This window comes from Phasianus colchicus, chromosome 1, assembly GCF_987193195.1.
Source record: "Phasianus colchicus chromosome 1, bPhaCol1.hap1.1, whole genome shotgun sequence".
In the NCBI taxonomy this organism is placed as follows: domain Eukaryota; kingdom Metazoa; phylum Chordata; class Aves; order Galliformes; family Phasianidae; genus Phasianus; species Phasianus colchicus.
In genome coordinates, this window is record NC_143436.1 from 177,637,069 (window position 1) to 177,656,320 (window position 19,252).

A 19,252-nucleotide genomic window follows, 5' to 3' on the forward strand; every position below is an offset into this window, starting at 1 on the left:
GACAGTATGGACTCTTCTTGGAAATGGGCTTCCTTCTTTTTGTCTAAAAGTAGGCACGTTAGACTTCTATCCTTTTTTCATGCCTTAGTCTAAAATCTACCATTACATTGTCCTTTTTTGGTCTCAGCTTTACTGTCACAGCCAAAACCTGCAAAAGTTGATTGTAAATGTGTTTACAAAGAAATTTCATAGAATGTTATAACTGTGCCTCTGACAGAAAGCTATAAAACTCTGTATTCCACTCCAGGTCATAGAATTTAGATTACCCTGGGCCGATAGAACCGCTCATAGTTTTCTAGGCCTACTAACAAGACCCCTACTTTCTTTCTCTTGCCAAATACAATTAAAAATAACCTATGGTTTACCATGCCCATCTGTGGATTTTTCAGCGAGAGCTTTTCCTGGGAGACACTGCACAGTTCACACAAACTGCCGGTACTTCTGATTGCAGTGTGGTTCCATTTGGAATTCTAAAAGCTTTCACAAAAGCAGCTGCACAGGGATTGTTTTCAGACTACACGTCCCATTAGGAGACAAATGGCTTTAAAACAATAATTTGAATTCTGTGTGTTGTGCTTTTATACAAGAACCAGTTGCTGGTTTAGTACGTAGCAATGTGTGGTGGTTATCTCTTATACTAGTTAGGTTTCTCGATTTAACTGTGGTTGAAGTTTGAACCATAGCTTGCCAGTACATAAAATCATTTTAAAGGGAAGCAAAACATCTTTGCCTCAGTTTCCCTTAAGATTAAAGCTTTGGATTGCAACCTACAGAGCTTCTTGTTGTATACAAGATAGTCATTTAATGCACTTTATTTAAAAAAAAAGGCACAAATTATTTTGTTAATAAACAGTTACAATTGCACTATGCTGTAAGCATCAGTTACAAAATATGAACTGTACAGTTTTGTAGTCAACATTGTAAGTGTTTAGTCATAAATGATTGAAATGATAACATGTTTCAGTTCAATGTTAATTTTATATGTGGTATATGTAACTATAAATAAATTTTCCTTTCTAAAAAAAAAAAAAAGAATGATTGTCCATTTAATTGAATTTCACATTTCATGCAGCATAACTGTATTCTTCCAAAAATATAAAGTTAAGTGTGTTCTAATGCAAAGTGATGGCAGAAGATACCAACTGAATTGGAGGAGGGGTAAATTCAGATGTGCGAACTTCAGCTGAACTTTTGTTGATCCCCTGACACCATGGAAGGAAGTAGCAGGAGCTCCAGTTTTCTGCACAAAGTCTGAAAGGAGATCTGAAAGGAATTCTAGAATGTGGGGTTGTACCAAAGCATCCTTTCAAGTTTACCTTTTTAATCCAAATTAATTAATTTCTACTTTGCTTCTTTTCTGCCCTCTGCCATTTATTTTCATTGTATATGCTCAAATCTTGGTGAAGAAAAGTCAGCTGCCCTGTAGAAGAGGCTCTGTAGGGGATCTACTACCTGGATGCAGACACTTAATGTTTCAGTTTCAGTTAGTGATCATTAACTGGAGTAGATAAGAGTTGAAAGAAACTATGTTAACTTGAATTCTTTTAGTTTCATTTGGCCTGATCTTCCAGCTAAATAGCTTAAATCAGGAGCACAATCCATTCTGTGTTTCCAATGTGACTGACAGGCAAAAAGAAAATGGTCAACTGTCTCATTTTCAGAGAAAGAGGGAGAGAATTCACTTGTGTGTGTGTGTGTGTTTTGAATTATTTTCTTGAGTACCCATCTTATTTTTCAGGCACGTACATTGCTGGAAAGAGCTACGTCTCTAACTTTAAAGCTGACCATTCCATATCGTAGTCAGTGAAAACTTGACTTCTGAACTTATCTAGTGACTGACAGATGGTCAGGTAAGTAATGGAGAGCAAGGCTGTACTGCATAGGTCTGCAGTCCTGCAACTCAGCTGTATTTTCTGCCTTCCCAGCTGGAGAAAATCTCAGTGGTGTTTGCCATACAGCAGAGACATAGCTCTCCTCTCCTGCTCTCATATCAGATGTGTGGGCACAAGCTGTCTACTCTAGAGAATAAGAATTGATGTAATGGAGAGGAGCAGGAGGCAAGCTGGGGCATACCAGTTTCTCTTTCTACAGTTCAATTATAGCCAGTTCTACAGCACAGTAGTGATAAGGATGTATTGGATACACAGTTTTTATTTAACTAAACATCAACTGCAGCTATACCAATTTAGACCCCTGGGCTATACCAATCAACCAATCTACTAAGCTGGAAATTGAATAAAAATTAATGGGAAGAAACAATAGGGAGGGAGGGGAAATAAATATTTCATCTAACAGAGAAGCCACAAGATGTAATAAACCACATTGCAATAAATATGAAAAAGTATATATATAATACATTGATATCAAATGTGTTCTGTAAAGGTAGAGGCTTGGTTCTTGCATGTCTTGTTCTCCTTTGCGCATTTTTCTCTGTCTTTGCTGATAGAGACAATGAGAAGAAGAAAAAGGCTGAGATTCAACATATAATTATCAAATAAATGCTCTGTAACAACAGCTATTTATTAAAATTCAGCGCCCTTAGAAGAGAAGCCATAATATCCATTTCAATGAGGTAATGCTGCAAGGATGAATTCTGCTTCTAATAAAAGGAGCAGCTAAAATGGTGAATGGCTGGCAGGCAGCTCACAGATTTTTCTAAAACCCCCAATAAGGCATCTAAAATAAATGTATTCTTCTCAAAAAAGGCGGAGAGGATATCAAAAAGTGTGAGATTAAGCACTGGGTTAAGAAGGCTGTTAGAAACAAAACACCCAAAATGAAAAGATCTCTGAGTAGCTAAATGTATAGTTGTAATAAGACAAATCATAGAAGACTCTGAAGAGCACAACATGTCAAAGCATAAAGAAACCTCTAATAAAAACTGTGACAGGCAGGAAGCTTGTTCAGGCTGAAGTCTGTGGATACAGTAAGTACAAAAAATAGACAGTGATAAAAACACTGTGGAGGAAAGTAAAATGAATTGTTTGCATTGGTATTTCTTAAAAGAGACGTAGAAATCTTCTCATGATGGATATTTTGTTTGCAGAGAGAAGAGTCTGAAGAGTTGACTGCTGGGGCAGCAGGAAGATGGCTCAAATTTGAGCTTACTGAGCAGGGTGGGAAAACAGCGACTGAAATGGGAACAATTGTTCTACATGGCAGATAATGGTGTAAGAAAGTTAGGTAATGCCACAAAGGGTGGCTGGAATTTACAGGAGGGTAAGGGGAGTTCGGTGGGAAGCAACCAAATTTTGCAGGTAATTGAAGGGTGATGCTGGGAATCTTTTGGTACTGGAATCCAGCAGGCCCAGCACTGCTTCATTGAGCACCTCAGTAGTACAGTAGATGGCTAAAATTACCTAGGTAACAGTACTGAAGCAATAATTGGTGTATACACATACCAAAATGGGAACCAATAGTGAAAAGGTAACTAGGGTCAAGTTGTTTGGGAGGAGGATGGGGTAAGAGTTGGAAAAGATGGTGGAGAAGCATGAAAATGGGCAAAACCATTCACATCACGTTGCTGTCTGAAGGTCTCTTTGGGCAACCCTGTGCATGACCACAAGTCTAAAGTAGCAGTCTCAAATGAAAATCTCATCAGGAGGGCAAAGTGGCTGGCAAGATCAATAAATCAAATAATTGTAAAAACCTGCCAAATCTTAATGGTACTCAGCCAGAATTATAAAGGGATTCCTTTTAAAATAATGGAAGTATTAATGGTGTTAAGGAACTGGAGGAAATCCTGGCTGCATCTTTGTGTAGTGCACATAACATCCTTCTTGCAAAGTGGTGCAGCAGCATCACAAGCTCAGGAAACAGCACTGCTAATAAGGGTGGTTGGAATTAACAGAGAACTGAAGGTATTGGCAATGCCTGGTTCACCCAGTAATCCCAAACTGCCTCCTTTCCTAATGCATAGCATTCTCTGCACTGTGGTTGGATAGCAGATATTTTTGTCAGCTGTGTCTGGAGCTGAACAGAGGGAAATGGCTGAATTTTTCTATTATGGATATACAACAGAAAACTTTCATGGCCGATAATAGAAAGTGTATTTATAAGGATAAAGTAATTGAAAGCTATTTGTCCATCAAGCACATGAAATAATTGCTGTGCTGTAGTAAACAAAAGAAAATGTTGTTGCATTAGACTCACTAGCTGAAATTAAAGCTATAGTTCAGTGTTGCCCTTTTTTTCAAGGAGACTCAGCTGCAGTGCTGCAGATGCATGTGCCTGTTCCTACGTTCTTATGTGTCTGTAGGTCACACTGGAGACAGGCTGCTGGGTAGGTGGACATTTGGACTAAGTAGAGCATATCTTCTCTTTTTACTAAATGATTATGAATGGCTCTATTTATAGCATGAAATCAGAGAGTACCTACAACCTCACCAGTGTCCCACAGCCTGAATTTCAATATCTATTCAAAGTGTGAGGCCTGTGCAGTTAACAGATATTTTACCCTCATCACTTGAAAACTATGTAAGAAATACCATTGATCTGTTACCTATGTCATAGACAATTCCATTTGCAGATACTCAGGCTTTTTAAAAGCTTCCAAGTCATAGCCACCTTTTAAAGTTATTTTTAAATGGCCCTAAGTAAATCTTTGTAGAACTGCTTTTAAAGCCAGCAGCTCAACGCCTTCACCCCACAGCCAAAATATATTTATCTGCCAAAATGTTATATCCCTTTCCTTTGCATTAAGTTATGCTAATTATGAAGACTGCCTTTCAACTCAGGGGGTTCTTTATCTGACAACAAAAGGTATTTTGCTGTACCAGGACACTTTCTTCCCGTTTCTGGCCTATCAGAATTCATTTCATCTTTATTTATTATCATGACATATGAGGTCTAAATCACGCTTGACAGAGAGCCTAAATAAACATGTTTTTAAGATGCAGTGAGTTTGCTATCATCATAATTTTGATCTGTCAAGCTAAAGTGCTTCCTTTTAGGATTTTCAGGACAAGAATTTATACTCCAGATCATTCCACTTACAGGGCAAGGGATGCAGAAAGACACAGAGAATGAGGCAAGTTAGGGTAAGAGAGCCTGTCCTCACAACCCCCAAAGTCTCAGGCACTAGATTGGCCAGTTCAGCTTGGTAGAAATGTATTTCCTTTCTGACATCAAAGCGAGTGGTCATGAAGATGCCCTGCTCTTGAGAGGGAAAGGCAAGCTTCCACTCTGCTCCCACTGACCCTCTCTGCACTCCCCTTGGGCTCAGCCTGGCTCTGTTCCTCTGCAGATATGGCTGAGTTCACTGCTTGGCAAGGTAGCATGTGGGCCATGCAGCCAGGGCCATGCAGCAGCAGCAGCAGCAGCAGCTCACCTCTCCCTTTATGTTTTGGCTGCCTCTGCAGTCTGGCTGTTGAAATAGACTCTAGGATTTATTGTCAGTGCTGGATTCCCAATCCCTTCAGACAGCTTTCTGGGAGAACTAATAAAGCAGATGGTTTTGTTGTTGTGGTTGAAGATTGCTTTTTTATTTTTAATTAAGCAGCATATTTTCAGTCCCTGTAGTTCTCTGTGCTGAGGCTGGTTTTGTGTTTATTTATTTATTTTTTCCTTCTAGGAAGAAGTCACAGAAAAATGTCATGACCCCTTAATGCTCAGTCCATTTCAGTCAGCAGGCTCATTCTGGTCATGGCTAGTCGGTCTTGGGCCAGCCACAGCTTTGCCAAAACAGGCACCAATGACAGCACATGGCCTTAGTTTACTGCAACTCCCTGCACCTGCCATCACAGTTTTCACAAGCTAGCTCAGACTGGCCCAATTTGCACCAGGAGCAGCAGCAGCCTTCCTCAGATGGCAGCAGTGACCTACCTCTGCTTCCCACCATGCATTTGCTAACCTTGGTCTTCTCTGCTCGCAGAAGGGGAGCCTGCAGAGGGGCTCCAGGGTGCTGGTTGCTGCTCGTATGGAGAGGCTGATCTCTCACTTGTGACACCAGCTAGTGAGCAGGTGCAGAGACAAACACTTATCTGTCCAGGATGTGTTTGCTGCTCAAACTCCTGTAATGGATCACCTGTGGGAAAAAGTCACCAGGCTCAGTGGATGTGTCATAAGCCAGACTTGTCCCGTGGATGTGCAGCTTGGCAGTGCTGGTGGAAGCACGTACGCAGCAGAGCCACAGCAGCTGTTTGATTTTCAACTCACGTCGACTCGGTGTTTTCTTCACATTTACACTTAATTTGTCTTACCAGGGAATGTATTCTTCTCTAGAGATGAGACAAAGCATTTGTCAGAGCCCAGTAGTTCCTTCTATTCTGTTAAGCATCTTTCTGCTTCTACTTGATTCTATTAAAGGTTCTTTTAATGAGCACACATTAAACATACACGTCTCTCTCCAGAGATCTAAGCAGTGGAATCTCCATCTTTTCCACTGCTTCACAAAGTGATGCGACACCTTGTTTTAGTCTAGTTAAAAACAGAACAAAATGCTGCTGTTTCCCTTTCAGTCATCTCACTTTCAGCAGTGATTTGCAAGAAGTCTGTTGCTTTTTCCTCCACATAGAAGTTATTTTTTACACCATTTAAAAGACAGCTCAATCATACTATAAAGGACTTCCCCAAGCACAGGTCTTTTCCATGTGTCAAAATATCTGTGGATTTAATATTTAACATCAGACAGAATTGTGCTGCAGCAGTAGGCAAAGCTTCCCTGATTATTATATCACTGTGGAGAGCGCTTCCTTCTGGAAAGCTGTTCTGAGGTAAAAGTCAGCAGGGCACTGATCCTTGCAGCAGAAACCAGCAGGAAAAACCCATAGCAGCAGCCACATATGTTGAAGGATGTCTGCACATGGAAAGGTGAGGTTGTATACAGAACAGTTCAGGCCATTTGTGACAGAGTAGTGATATTTTTTTCAGAGATGAGGAATCCTTGGCAAGCACATGTAAAGCACTTCACAGCAGGTGGCAACGTGAGCAGAAAGAGGTCCGTCAAGCACATGGGAAACACAAGTATCTGCTGCTTGTCCTTCCTGCTTCCCTGCCCCAGTGCTCGCTGTGAGGAAGTGGCAGGTAAGAGTAGCTTACTCTGTGCATTTGTGGGATGAATTATAAATTAATACAGTGAGTTTAGCATCTTTCTTTTTTTATAGTTTTGAACAATTTCCACTCCTGCAAAAGATAGGTTCCACCAAATTGCTTTTATGCCTCCCTGTCAGTACCTTATATCATCTAGAAGAGCACACCATCACACGCTAGCTTAACAACTTAAAATGACTGTGTCCACCCTTCAGGATGGTATCAACCTTTTGGTGATGCAGGGGCAAATGCCAGTAACATGAAGGACTTTCACTAAAAGTCTGTGGGAAAGAAACTGATGCTTTGTGGGTTCTGCAGGGCTTTGGGGTCTGGGCACTCTCTTCCACTGCATGCTGGAGACATACTAGCAGAAATCCAACTGGAGATGCAGCAGCTGGGAGCTTCTGGATCAGGTTAAAGGCTGTAAGAAGTGTATGCTTTGCTTGACCTCTTAATTAATATGAAAGTTATAAAAAAGCTCATACTCAATAAGGCTCTGCTAACACAGATGAAGAATGGCTTTATTTTGTTCCTGGTAGAGACAGAGCCCGAGAGGTTTCTTTGCAACCAGCATCAATTCGTTCAACTGCAGCAGAGAGAATATTTTCTGCAGAAAGGTCAAGGGCCATTTGCAGCTTTCCAAGTCAAAAACAATCCTTAAAACTCCATCTAAAAACCACCTAGCAGCTGTGTAGAGCCCCATGACTACCCTGGACTGCAGCAGCTATGAGAAACAGAACTAGAAACAAAATCCTGCTCAGGAGAGCATATGGGTTTGTTGCTGATGGAGAAACCAGAAGCTGAACGCTTGACCTCAGGTACATTTTGGCTCAGAAAAATTCCACTGCCATTAAGAGAGCAAGTGTGCAAGTAGAAGAGCACGCTGCACCCAGGCATGCACATCATCACAGACTTCTAGGATGTGGCATTTCAGAAATAAACAGAGTAATGAGCCAGAGTGTGCTTTTTGTGAGAACCTGTCCTCTCGACAGTGAACATTATAAAAGACTTTAGGAAACAACCTCTGGCTCTGCTTTCCCTCTTGTTCTCCATCAGGAGCAGACTGAGGTGTAGAGATGACACATGAGGTGCCTGTGAGGGGAGACAGTGGGAAGCCAGAGGAGTAGTTGGGAAGGAGCCAGCTTGGACCAGCCTAGAGGAAGGATTTTATCTTGATGTGTGTGCTTTGAGCTGTAGAGAGGGCAGACAGATGGTGAGAAGGGGATACAGTCCCCTAGGTGCTGGTAGCCTGAGATAACACCTTCAGCATATAACACAAATTTAGTAACAGAGAGGAGCTGAGGAGAAGCTTTTAGAATTCCACAAAATGGAATGGAGAGAGCAGGAACAGGCTGCCCAGGGCAGTGGTGGATTCCCCATGCTTGGAGATATTTAAGAGATATGTAGACGTGGCACTAAGGGACATGGAGCAGTGGTGGGACTCAGCAGGTCAGACTGAAGGTTGGACTTGGTGATCTTGAAAGTCTTTTCCAACATAAATTCAAATAACAGTAATATCTGTGAATGGCAGCTCTGCCCTCAAGCATACCTGCCCCTCCCACGTTGGTGTTATCTGTGAGCTGGGATCCTGTCCCACCATTCAAGTCACTGACGAAAATGTCAGGCAGCACTGGCCATGTATCAGCCTGTGAAGAACATCTCTTGTCATTAGCTACCATCAGCTACCAGCTGGACTTCAAATCAAACGACCCTTCATGCCTGGCAGCCTTCCAGACTGCAAATCCACTCATCCTCTCATACCTTCCTTGAGTACCCAGTGGGGAAACCACACTGGAAGTCTTGCTAAAGACAAAAGATACGAGCCCCATTGCTCTCCCTTATTCCACCACAGAGGTAGCTGTGACCTTGCCAAAGCTGTGCTGGCTTTTCCAGTTGCCTTCTGTAGTTCCCTTTATTGTTGCCCTTTTTGAAGATGGGCATAAAACTTTTACTTTCTCCAACCAGCAGCAGCCACAGAGGACACCTCCATTTGGGTCTGTGTGTCAGTGCTCAATGACAGACACACTTTGGGGACCCAAGGCTGGTTATGTTGAACAAATTTTTCTTAACTCCTTGAATGGGATGATTTTGCCTTGTTTTTCTCTCCATACACTGAGATGAGAATAGTGCTCAATGTTGCCACCCAATCTGTTCTCATGCTTGTAAAAGTGTTTTTCTCATCAGAAGGAGTCTGATAAAGAACACTGATGGGCAGGGGGAGGATTAAGAGCACAAGCTATTTCACTTATTCAGTGAAAGCTAAAAAGTGACATGAGTATAGCGTGTTAGGAAAACCATCTGGAATGAACTGGAGATCTGAGGAGCCCAGGAATAAAAAAAAGATGATGTAAGATGAGCTAATGGATGGAAGCTGAAGCAAGTTCATTCTCCTTCAACAGCCAGATATGTAAGCATTGGGTGACACTCCCCAGGAAACATGGGTTCCCATTGCTGATGATGGGGTGGCTTGGGCTGTTGGACTGTGTAGGGGAATAAATGAGTGTAAAATAAAAGAGCCTTTAAAATACTGGTGGTCTGACTTCATGGTTTAATGGCTTCTTACTATGAACCAGTGACCCACAGTAACATCAGTGCCTCCACAGGCTCAGTACAGTGGGCCGCCAGCCTTTTATTTTTTAAACTTACATGTGATGATTTGTAATTTTAAGTATTACGAAAAGATTTACTGTGGGGCACCAGCTTTGGAAATAACGTTATTTTAAATTAGACCAAGGTCTTCCTTGGCCCACAATGCCTTTATGTCCAGAGGCAGAAATAGCCTTTCAAATACAAAAATAACACTTGAGTCTCTGTCTCTGCAGCAGATATAGACCAAAACAGGTAGAAAGATAGCATTACAGATGTGTCCTTTAAGAAACCACATAGCTCACAGTCCAAGCTATAGGTGTACTTGATGTCCTCCAGGTCAGATCATCTAAAGCAGTCAAGGCAGGATACTGCCTCTGCAGGTAATTTGGCATGATATACCCTGGTCCTCACCTTAGAATCTAATGTAGATAAGCTATATTTAATGCAAATTTTAAAACTAGCCATGATTTCCCAGTCCACTGAGAATGACTTAGTGATGTCAATCTGTTGATAGGGACTGACCCACAATTGCTCTAATATTTGGCTCTTCTATTCACAGTGCCAGACTGGAAAAGAGCTGAGTGCGCGTAAGTGACATAGCTGAGGCACAGGCAGAAGGCACAAATCCTACATGAAGCATGGCTTTCCATCTCCAGGACTACCAAAATGGCAACTTCATAAGACTGAATACACAGGGAAGAAAAAGAAAAGAAAAACAAAACAAATCCTGCACACTGCTAGCATTGATGAACAGGTATTGATGTTCATGAAATAAAATTTCTATAGCATCCAGTGTTTTTCTGAACTATTATATATTCCCTATTTTCTACATCATCTCCAGCATCTCTGGCATCACATCTTTAAAAATAATTTTGCTGCAATAAGAGGATGAAATACTGGGAACCCACACTTTACAGAAATTCCTCCTTATCCATTTGACAGTGCATCCAAATGCCCATGTAACTGAAAACAGCAGTGTGCTTTAGTGTCCCGGATAACTGCACAAGCCACTTGCTAGGAAACCTGTTCACAGACTGCTTTTAAATCTGGTTTTATGCTTTTGTCCTATTGCCCTTTTTGAAAAGTAGTGTTGAAGGAAATTATGTGACTTGTATCAGGTTGCTTACATCAGGTCCAGAGAATAAGAGCCTGAGCCCTGGGCTCACTGACCTCAGCTGCACTACTGGCTGTCAGAACACCATCAGTTTGGTAGAGGGCACACAGTGGAGGAGACAGAAAGTCACACCTGGAGCAGTATGCTGACATCACTCTCTGAATGCACATGGAAATGAAGGTGGGTGGAAATTCCTATTAGTGAGAAGCGCATTGCACAACCCCTGCAAGTCCTGTTAATGGAGTTCTTTTTCAGGTTCATTCTGAAATCGATCCTGAATTACATAAATTACCGGTGAGCTAGGAACAGCCAGTGTATTGCTAGGGATTTGTAGGTACACATTTAATGGCAAGCATGTGTATGTGTGCTCACACAACACCCAGCACTGCACGGCTGCTCATCAGAGAAATCAGATCCTCACTGGAAGCTAATGAAAATGCAGCAAAGCATGCACACTCCTGACAGCAACATGTCCTAAGAAAGATTCGTTTTTGGAAAAATAATGTAGGACAGAATGATGAACGGTCTGCTGCATTTCTTGTCATTCATTCACATGAGCTTTTTAGGTTTAGATCACTTCAAGAATCATAGAATCACAGAATCACCAAGGTTGGAAAAGACCTTCAAGATCATCCAGTCCAACCATCCACCCACCACCAATAGTTCTCACTAAACCATGTCTCTGAACACAACGTCCAAATGTTCCTTGAATACCTCATGGGTCAGTGATTCTACCACTTCTCTGAGCAGCCCATTCCACCACCTGACCACTCTTGAAGAAGTAATTTTTCTTGACATCCAACCTGAATCTCTCCTCACACAACTTGAGGCCAGTCCCTGTCGTTCTATAGCTGTTACCTGGGAAAAGAGGCCGACTCTCACCTCACCACACCCAATTTTCAAGCAGTTGTACAGAGCAGTGAGGTTTCCCCTGTACCTCCTCCAGGCTGAACAATCCCCAGCTCCATAAGCCTTGTGCTCCAGACCCATCACAGTTTCACTGCTCTTCTCTGGACACGCTCCAGGGCCTCGATGTCTTTCTTGTAGTGAAGGGCCCAAAACTGAACACGGTACTCGAGGTGCAGCCTCCCAGAGCTGAGTACAGGGGGATGATCACTTCCCTGGTGCTGCTGGCTGCATACTGCTGACTGTAGAATCCAGGCTCTGGGTGCTTCAATAGACTTATCTGTAGGTAAACTGAAGTAAATTACCTTGAAAGAAATCATTTGTTGAAATAATTAATTAAATTGGATGCATCTTCAGGAAAAAAAAAAAAGTCCAAACAAATAGTGTCAATCCACTCCCTTTTACATAAATAATTGATCTGTATGATGGCATTTGTAGTATCTAAAGTTATTTTCCACATTTTATTTGCCTAGATAGGGCATCTCCAAAGAAATCAAAGGACTTTCCCAAGAGAGCATGAGAAATTAAGAAATAAGGAGTGTAAAATGGGATTTGAGGGAACTGGGCTTGTTTAGCTTGGAGAAAAGAAGGCTCTGGGGAGACCTCATTGTGGCCTTCCAGTACTTGAAGGGAGCGTATAAACAGGAGGGGGAACGGCTGTTCATGAGGGTGGATAGTGATAGGACAAGGGGGAATGGTTTTAAACTGAGACAGGGGAGGTTTAGGTTAGATATTAGGAGGAAGTTTTTCACACAGAGGCTGGTGACACACTGGAACAGGTTGCCCAAGGAGGCTGTGGCTGCCCCATCCCTGCAGGCATTCAAGGCCAGGCTGGATGTGGCTCTGGGCAGCCTGGTCTGCTGGTTGGTGACCCTGCCCATGCAGGAGGGCTGAAACTAAATGATTATTGTGGTCCTTTTCAACCCAGGCCATTCTATGAAGATACAAGCCTTTAAATGCTGCACTGGAGAGTCGCTTTGTTGGAGAAACACTGCCTGTACATGCATCTGCTGCATGTGCAGAAGCTGCACTACAGATGATAGCCAAGTTGGCTCAATATTCATTTCTGTACTTCAAGATACTCTGTAGAGAAAACCTTGACCCACAAAAGTCATGATTTTAAATAATCTCTTGAAAATCAATGTGTGTACTCTGAAAAAGGTTATTTTTGCAGCTATTACAAAACAGCCTAACTGAAGAACTTTTCAAAATTTCATCATGCATACAGTACTGCCATCAGAATGAGAAGCCTAGCTTGATGTTCCTTACAAGTGAGTAGTGGACAAAGCACAGCAAGCTGTGGCTGCCTTCTGCTCACACTAACACCTGAAGAAATGAGCTCCATCCCTGGTTCCCAGGACCTTCCCCAAGCACAGCTCAGACTTGCAGAACAGCATGCAGAGACCCAGCCAGGAGTGCAGACATCCTGGCGCGCTGTGCTCATTGCGCTCTGCTCCTGTGACTCACAATGAACTGCACAGCATACAATTTTATGTACCAACTGTGGGTGTTCAGTCAATCTTAATTGTATTGTATGTTGTGACAAGCTCTGGGAAAGAGACATTGTTCTGATGGATATGTTTTCTTTCATTGTCACCTTTCTCTTCTGTTCAGGATCAAAGCAAATTGTAAAAAAATAGAGCCTGGAGAACAGAGCTGTGGAAGCAGATTGTTACCCGGCTCCTGCCAGCTCAGGGGGAAGAACAGCAGAATGAAGAGGGAGCAATTCTCTTCCCAGATATGGCACAGGCCAATGCTGGGGTTGCACCGTGGACAGGTCCAGGTCAAGGGAAGCTGTGCTGGGAATGGCACATTGCACTTTGTGTATGCACTCACAACACAGTCTGTGCTGAAATGACTTCTTTTAATCTAAACCCATTCGCTGCTCCATGTAATTGCAGTGTAACACTTAGTGCAGTTTGGTCTATGGCAGAACTCTCTGCTCATGGGAGGGCTTTTAAGTAAAAAATGGCCAAGGCTCCTGTTCAGGTAGCATTGCTGCTGCCAATTATCCCTCCAATTTGGGATAGACTGCAGGGATCATCTTTTTTTTTTTTTTCATGTGTTTAAATGGCTTCTGGAATTGCAAGCTTCTTGCTATAACCACAAACAGCAATAAAACGGCAACGTCTGCAACACATTTATTGTTCTGAAAGAACACAAAAACCATCTGGAAACTGCAAATATATCAAGTTTATTAAGAAAGGCAAAACGGATCTTTTTTATGCTATTAGTACTATTGGCTTGTAATCTCTTGATGCAGTTTATACATCACAGAGTTTCCTATTTAATATTCTGCCCAGAGGATGATATAAAAGCCATTATTGATTTCTATTCCCTGTAAGCAGGCTTCATCTCTATGTAAATTAAAGATTCTACAACATATTTCACATTAAAGATTAGTTGTCATTCCAGCGTCGATCTATTCTTACACCAGCAGGGTGACATACTGGCAAGTTCCAGACAATGAAAGAAGGAGTGCTGCACTTAAATGATGCTTCAAAAACCATCAACTGCCTTCATCATTTCAGGGGAAGAATTATTCCTATTTTTTTTCCCCTGGAAAGGGACAACAGAAGATGCCAACATCTTCCATCTACCAACTATTCAAATCCTTTGTGTACCCAGAGAAGTTCCAGAAGTCAGACAGGGAAAAAAGTGTTAGGACCCTTCACACAGCACAAATCCAACACCTCAGCTGGCTTCTCCCTTCACTGCATTCTTTGGGAGTAGGGAACATAGGCACTGCAATAGAGTTCTAACTGCACCTCAGTGAGGGTACTAGGGGTCTTCCTTTGGAGATCAGGAACAATTTGCATACTTATAGGCTGGTGAAGGCAGTGACAGGATCCACAGCTGATCAGTCACTGTACTTAAGGAGGGGCACTTAGACCCATCTCAGAGGCCCTTGTCACATGCTGGAGAACAACCTTAGCAGTGAAAATACTGGATGCAACCCTGAGCAGTTCTGGTGTGACCCCACAACCTGGGATCCTATCCTATCTTATCCTGGGATCCTATGAAAGAGGAGCACTTTGCCTCTCCAGTCCTTTTCTAATAGGCAGACACGCAGCTCCCCCTTGATTACTAGCCTTTTCAATCCCAACAGTGCCCTCGGGTTATTGCTCATTAGGCTGCTGAGGTAGGAAATTCCAGGGGACATCCTTTAGCAGGGGGATGGACCAGATGGTCTCCAGAGGTCCTTTCCAACCCCCGCAATGCTGTGAAATCTCTGAGCATACCAAATTCATTGCACTTCTCCCAGGCAAGGTTAGAGAGACACCACCAAGGTTTTCTGCTTTGGGTAAATTCCCCTCAGCGACAGCCACTGAAAGTCTACTGTGCAAATGCAGTATGCACAGCTAATTATTTTAGTGACTTTTATTGCTGTGTAACAGAAGAAGAGCAGCACACACACTGCAGCCACCCACAATCTCCCCTGCAGAAAGAGGAAATTCCACCATTTTTTAACTCAGTCATTACATTTACAGCAACACATACCAAGCAAAAATGCTCATCTTCCCTAGAGCTCAAGCATGTATCAGGATGAAATGCTTACAGCTCATCAACACAGATCTTCTGTAATCAATGCCCAGCCTCCATGGAGGCCTTTTCTACATGTGTGTGCATAGAATCACAGAACACTCTGAGTTGGAAGGGCCCCAGAACGTAGTTGACTTCTGGCTCCCCCAAATGAACACTGTGCATAGTATCACCCAGTTACTGGCAGAGCAACCGTTAAAATTCTCTGCAGAGGAGCATTCCCAGCACCTTTATCTCATTACAGCTATCAAATCAGTGCAGCAGAGCTCACATTTGAGCTTGTGCTAGTAGCTGAGTTTCTCTTTGCTTCAGAACTTCCGCAGCCAAGGAAGGTTTCTTCATGGGGATGAGGTTACAGGTATGTGGGTTTTGCGAGAGAATCAGCAGTTCTAAAGACACTGAAATCTCACCAGGTGATGTAGAAATGCTCACTCTGTGGTTGCATAGTAGAACTGAATGATGGCATTAAGAGTTTAGGGAACAGTGAAATGCATGAATCTCTGTGTCTTCATCTCTCTTGTGGGTTATCATACAGATTAATCTCAATTAGAATAAACTCTTATGATTGCCTCTTTTGTCCGCTGGAGGTCAGTATCCTACAGAAATACAGTCCTCTTACCTGGAATAAGGGTTTGCAGAGGGTAACCGTCTCATAGCAGCATCTGATTTTTCTGTCATAGGATTTTAAGGCTTCTGATACAACGAAATGAAGACATAAGCCTGGTCTGGGTCCTGCATTGTCAAGGGAAGATCTCCCTACTCAACTAACCTGGCATTTTCCTAATGTCACATGAAGAATTCAACAAACTGCAGACTTAATCTTTTCCAAGATGCCCAGCTGGCCTTGTATTTTAAACAAACACTGAAGTGTAACTTCCCGATGATAGATTTTTTTGCTGCCTAGTTAATTCTACTTGGCTCATTTTGTAGGATTAGCTTCAGGGCCGCCGGCTGTTTGGGCTGCTGCACAAACCGTGTAGGAGAGCAATGCTGCACTACACTGCTTTCAAAACCCCATCTGCAATGCTCCTTCTCCAATCAGCAGCACCTTGCTAGGCGCATCAAAGAGGTGGCTTTTTGTCTCTCCACAGCATAGCAACATATAGTGCTGAAGAATCACAACAGCAGATGAAAGTGAGTGTGTCCTGGAAACATAAAAGGATGTGCAAACAGCTCTTTGGCAGTGCAGTATCACAGCCACCTTTCAGGCACTGTCCATATCAGCATTTTAGCCTGGATCACAAACACAGAATCACAGAATGGCCAGGGTTGGAAGGGACCTCAAGGATCATGAAACTCCAACCCCCTGCAACATGCAGGGCCACCAACCTCCTCATTTACTGCTAGACCAGGCTGCCCAGGGCCCCATCCAACCTGGCCTTGAACACCTCCAGGGACGGGGCATCCACAGCCTCTCTGGGCAACACTTCTGAGGAAAATCTCCCGCTCATTCTCACTTGCCATGCTTTAATTCCCATGATGGAGCAGTGCATGAATTCAGTTTGTTCCTTCTGTAAGTCATGCTCTCACAGTAGTAGGCATTTTGTCCACAGAACAAGACTAGAGATAGAATGAGGAGAACTCCTGAAAAGGGGACAGGACTGACCAGCATTGCCTGCTCCAATTTATGGACTCGTTCTCTTTGAAGTTCACTTAACATGGAGACAGCTGACGTGCCAGTTGGCCTCATGGCCAACTAAGCAGCAGTTTCACCTGTCTGCAGTAGCGTGCTTGTCATCTGCAGATCTGAAGGTAGTTTGAGTAAAGTAATGTTTTGAAGGACCCTGCCATCTGTCTAGCTAGGCACCAAGTGAAAAACACGAGGCATTAAGTCTGAGCAGATGCGACAGTCTCAATGCCATTCATTTGAAGAGTTCTAACTTTCAAACTTTACATTAACTGTTCTAATACGCTGATGGTGCCCCGATATCTTCAGTTCTGTTCTGTCAAGAGGACGTGTTCTACGGGGTCAGCTTTACCCTTACCTTCCCACTACTTCTCCATTGCCATTCCACTTATGCTTCTTGATCTAACAAACTTTGCTTCATCCCATCTCCTGGACTCCATTGGGATCTCTGTTAGCCTTCAGCATACAGGTGGGAATAAACGATCATCCCCCCACAGAAAAACAACAAAACAAAACAAAAAACCAGAAGCAATTCCTGCAGCAGACTGATAATTACTGCAATTGTGCAAATCTCACAACCAGAAACGCTAAATTAAGAGTAGTGCTTTATGTGCAGTTCATGGGACGTTCAGGTTGGATATTAGGAAACATTTCTTCTCAGAAAGAGCGGTGAGGCAGTGGCACAGGCTGCCCAGGGAAGTGGTGCAGTCACTGTCCAGGGAGGTGTTTAAGAAACATGGAGATGTGGCACTGGGGATGTGGTCAGTGGCACTGGGGGATGGGTTGGGGTTGGACTGGATGATCTTCGAGGTCTCTTCCGATGTTAATGATTTTATCATTCTATGTTTTACCCACAAACTCCTTAAATATCCTGCCACCTTGAACCCATGTTTTACTTTCTGCACAGAAGACATTCCTGGTTCACTGGATTCCTTTTAACAGTTCTTGCATTCATGAATTTTAAAAGATATCTATTTATCATTTAAATGTCATGTTAACTCTATTCATCCTAATCCAGTAGCAAGGCACTGCCAGCGCTGTTTGTACTCTTACGTCTCATCTGATCAATGAAGGATATAAAAGCTGAAGCAGGCAAATGGATGGATTGAAAATAAAGGTCATTACATACTGGAATTGACACGGTGAAGAAAATAAAATACGTAAGGTAGTCTCCAGGGAGAAGGTTAAAACTTAGCCTCACCATCCACAGGCTCTGTATAGAGATGGAATAAAACAAAGAAGTATCACCAATTATTCACTGAAACATCTCTTATTTGTCAAAGTAGTAAGAATCTTTCTCCCCATCTCTGTCCTAAAATTTCTGTTCTTCTACTTCCCTTTGAAGAGAGAAAACAATCCCACAAATCTGCAGTCCATTCTCCCCATTTAAGAGAGGCACCTTGTAGTTAATGCTTTTTCTTAGGTACCACCATAAGAAAAAAGCAACATCACAGTTAGACAACCCCCATGTCTCTTATTTGAAAAATTCTAGCTGTTCGCAGCTGCCTTGCACTTTGGTATATTTTAACAAGATTTAAAAATCCCTAAAGTGAGGATTTATTATCTCTTTCAGCCAAGAATGAAGTAAATCTATCATGCCGTATAAATAATTCATACGAATTCTAGAAACATAGCAGGAATATAGGTCAGGAGGAGCATCACAGGAGAGGGACAGAATGTCCTTTACTTGGAGTATGAGGCAGATCTAAATTCCATTTCCTGAGACAGACTATGTCAACTGAAAGAATGAAGATGGCTCCTAAATCATTCACAAAGCAAAGGGTGACTTGTCACTCACTGGAGGATTCTGAAGAGAATACAGAGGATGAAAGAAACTATAACTTCTTTTTCAGATAAGAATTTGTCTGAGGTAAGTCAGCTGGATATGAAGAAGGTGATCTTGTGTCTCTTCAGAAAAAAAGCCTGAAAAGTGGCAGAGGGGTTGGAACTGGATGATCTTTGAGATCTCTTCCAACCCAAATCATTCTATGATTCTATGCTGGTGATTTCCAGCCATTAAGGCAAATCAGTGACCCATCATCAGGAGAAGTGATGAGCCAGCCAGGAGGATCCACACATATTAAGTGAAACTCCAAATGCTTCCAGGAACAACTCTCTTATAAATAATTGAGAGCTGGGAGTATGTATTTCAGTTTAAACATTGAAGTACAGCACCTTACACATCATATATCTTAGCATACAGAAGTTCTCCAGTCACAACCAAATATGTTGATGAACCTCTAAGGGAGCCCTTAACAGCAGTCCAAAAGTCCCCTTGCTGCTGTAAGGAAAGCCTCCAAATATTTGCTAGTCAGGATGTGTTATAAAAAAGAAGTCGCACAGAAATACGTTTATGAGGAAGCTTCTACAGAAAGTCTGGACAATGTTACTTTAGTAGTCATTCTGAGAATATAAAACACACAAGGAAATTCTTCTTGCTTAAA

At 42.5% G+C, this 19,252-nt stretch overlaps 1 protein-coding gene across 12 annotated transcripts in view; it reads left to right on the forward strand.

Annotated features, from left to right (window-relative positions):
- GPR12 (G protein-coupled receptor 12) overlaps nucleotides 1–14,287 on the forward strand; it is a 30,336-nt gene extending 16,049 nt beyond the window's left edge. The window contains exons 2-7 of one of the 12 annotated variants that reach the window (XR_016463344.1): nucleotides 1,739–1,850; nucleotides 3,047–3,183; nucleotides 4,198–4,282; nucleotides 6,871–7,023; nucleotides 10,178–10,912; nucleotides 12,867–14,287. The gene's annotated coding sequence lies outside the window, so the exon portion shown is untranslated. The other 11 variants (XR_016463343.1, XR_016463346.1, XR_016463348.1 and 8 more) reach the window with 11 other exon arrangements.
- The last annotated feature ends 4,965 nt before the right edge of the window (nucleotides 14,288–19,252 follow it).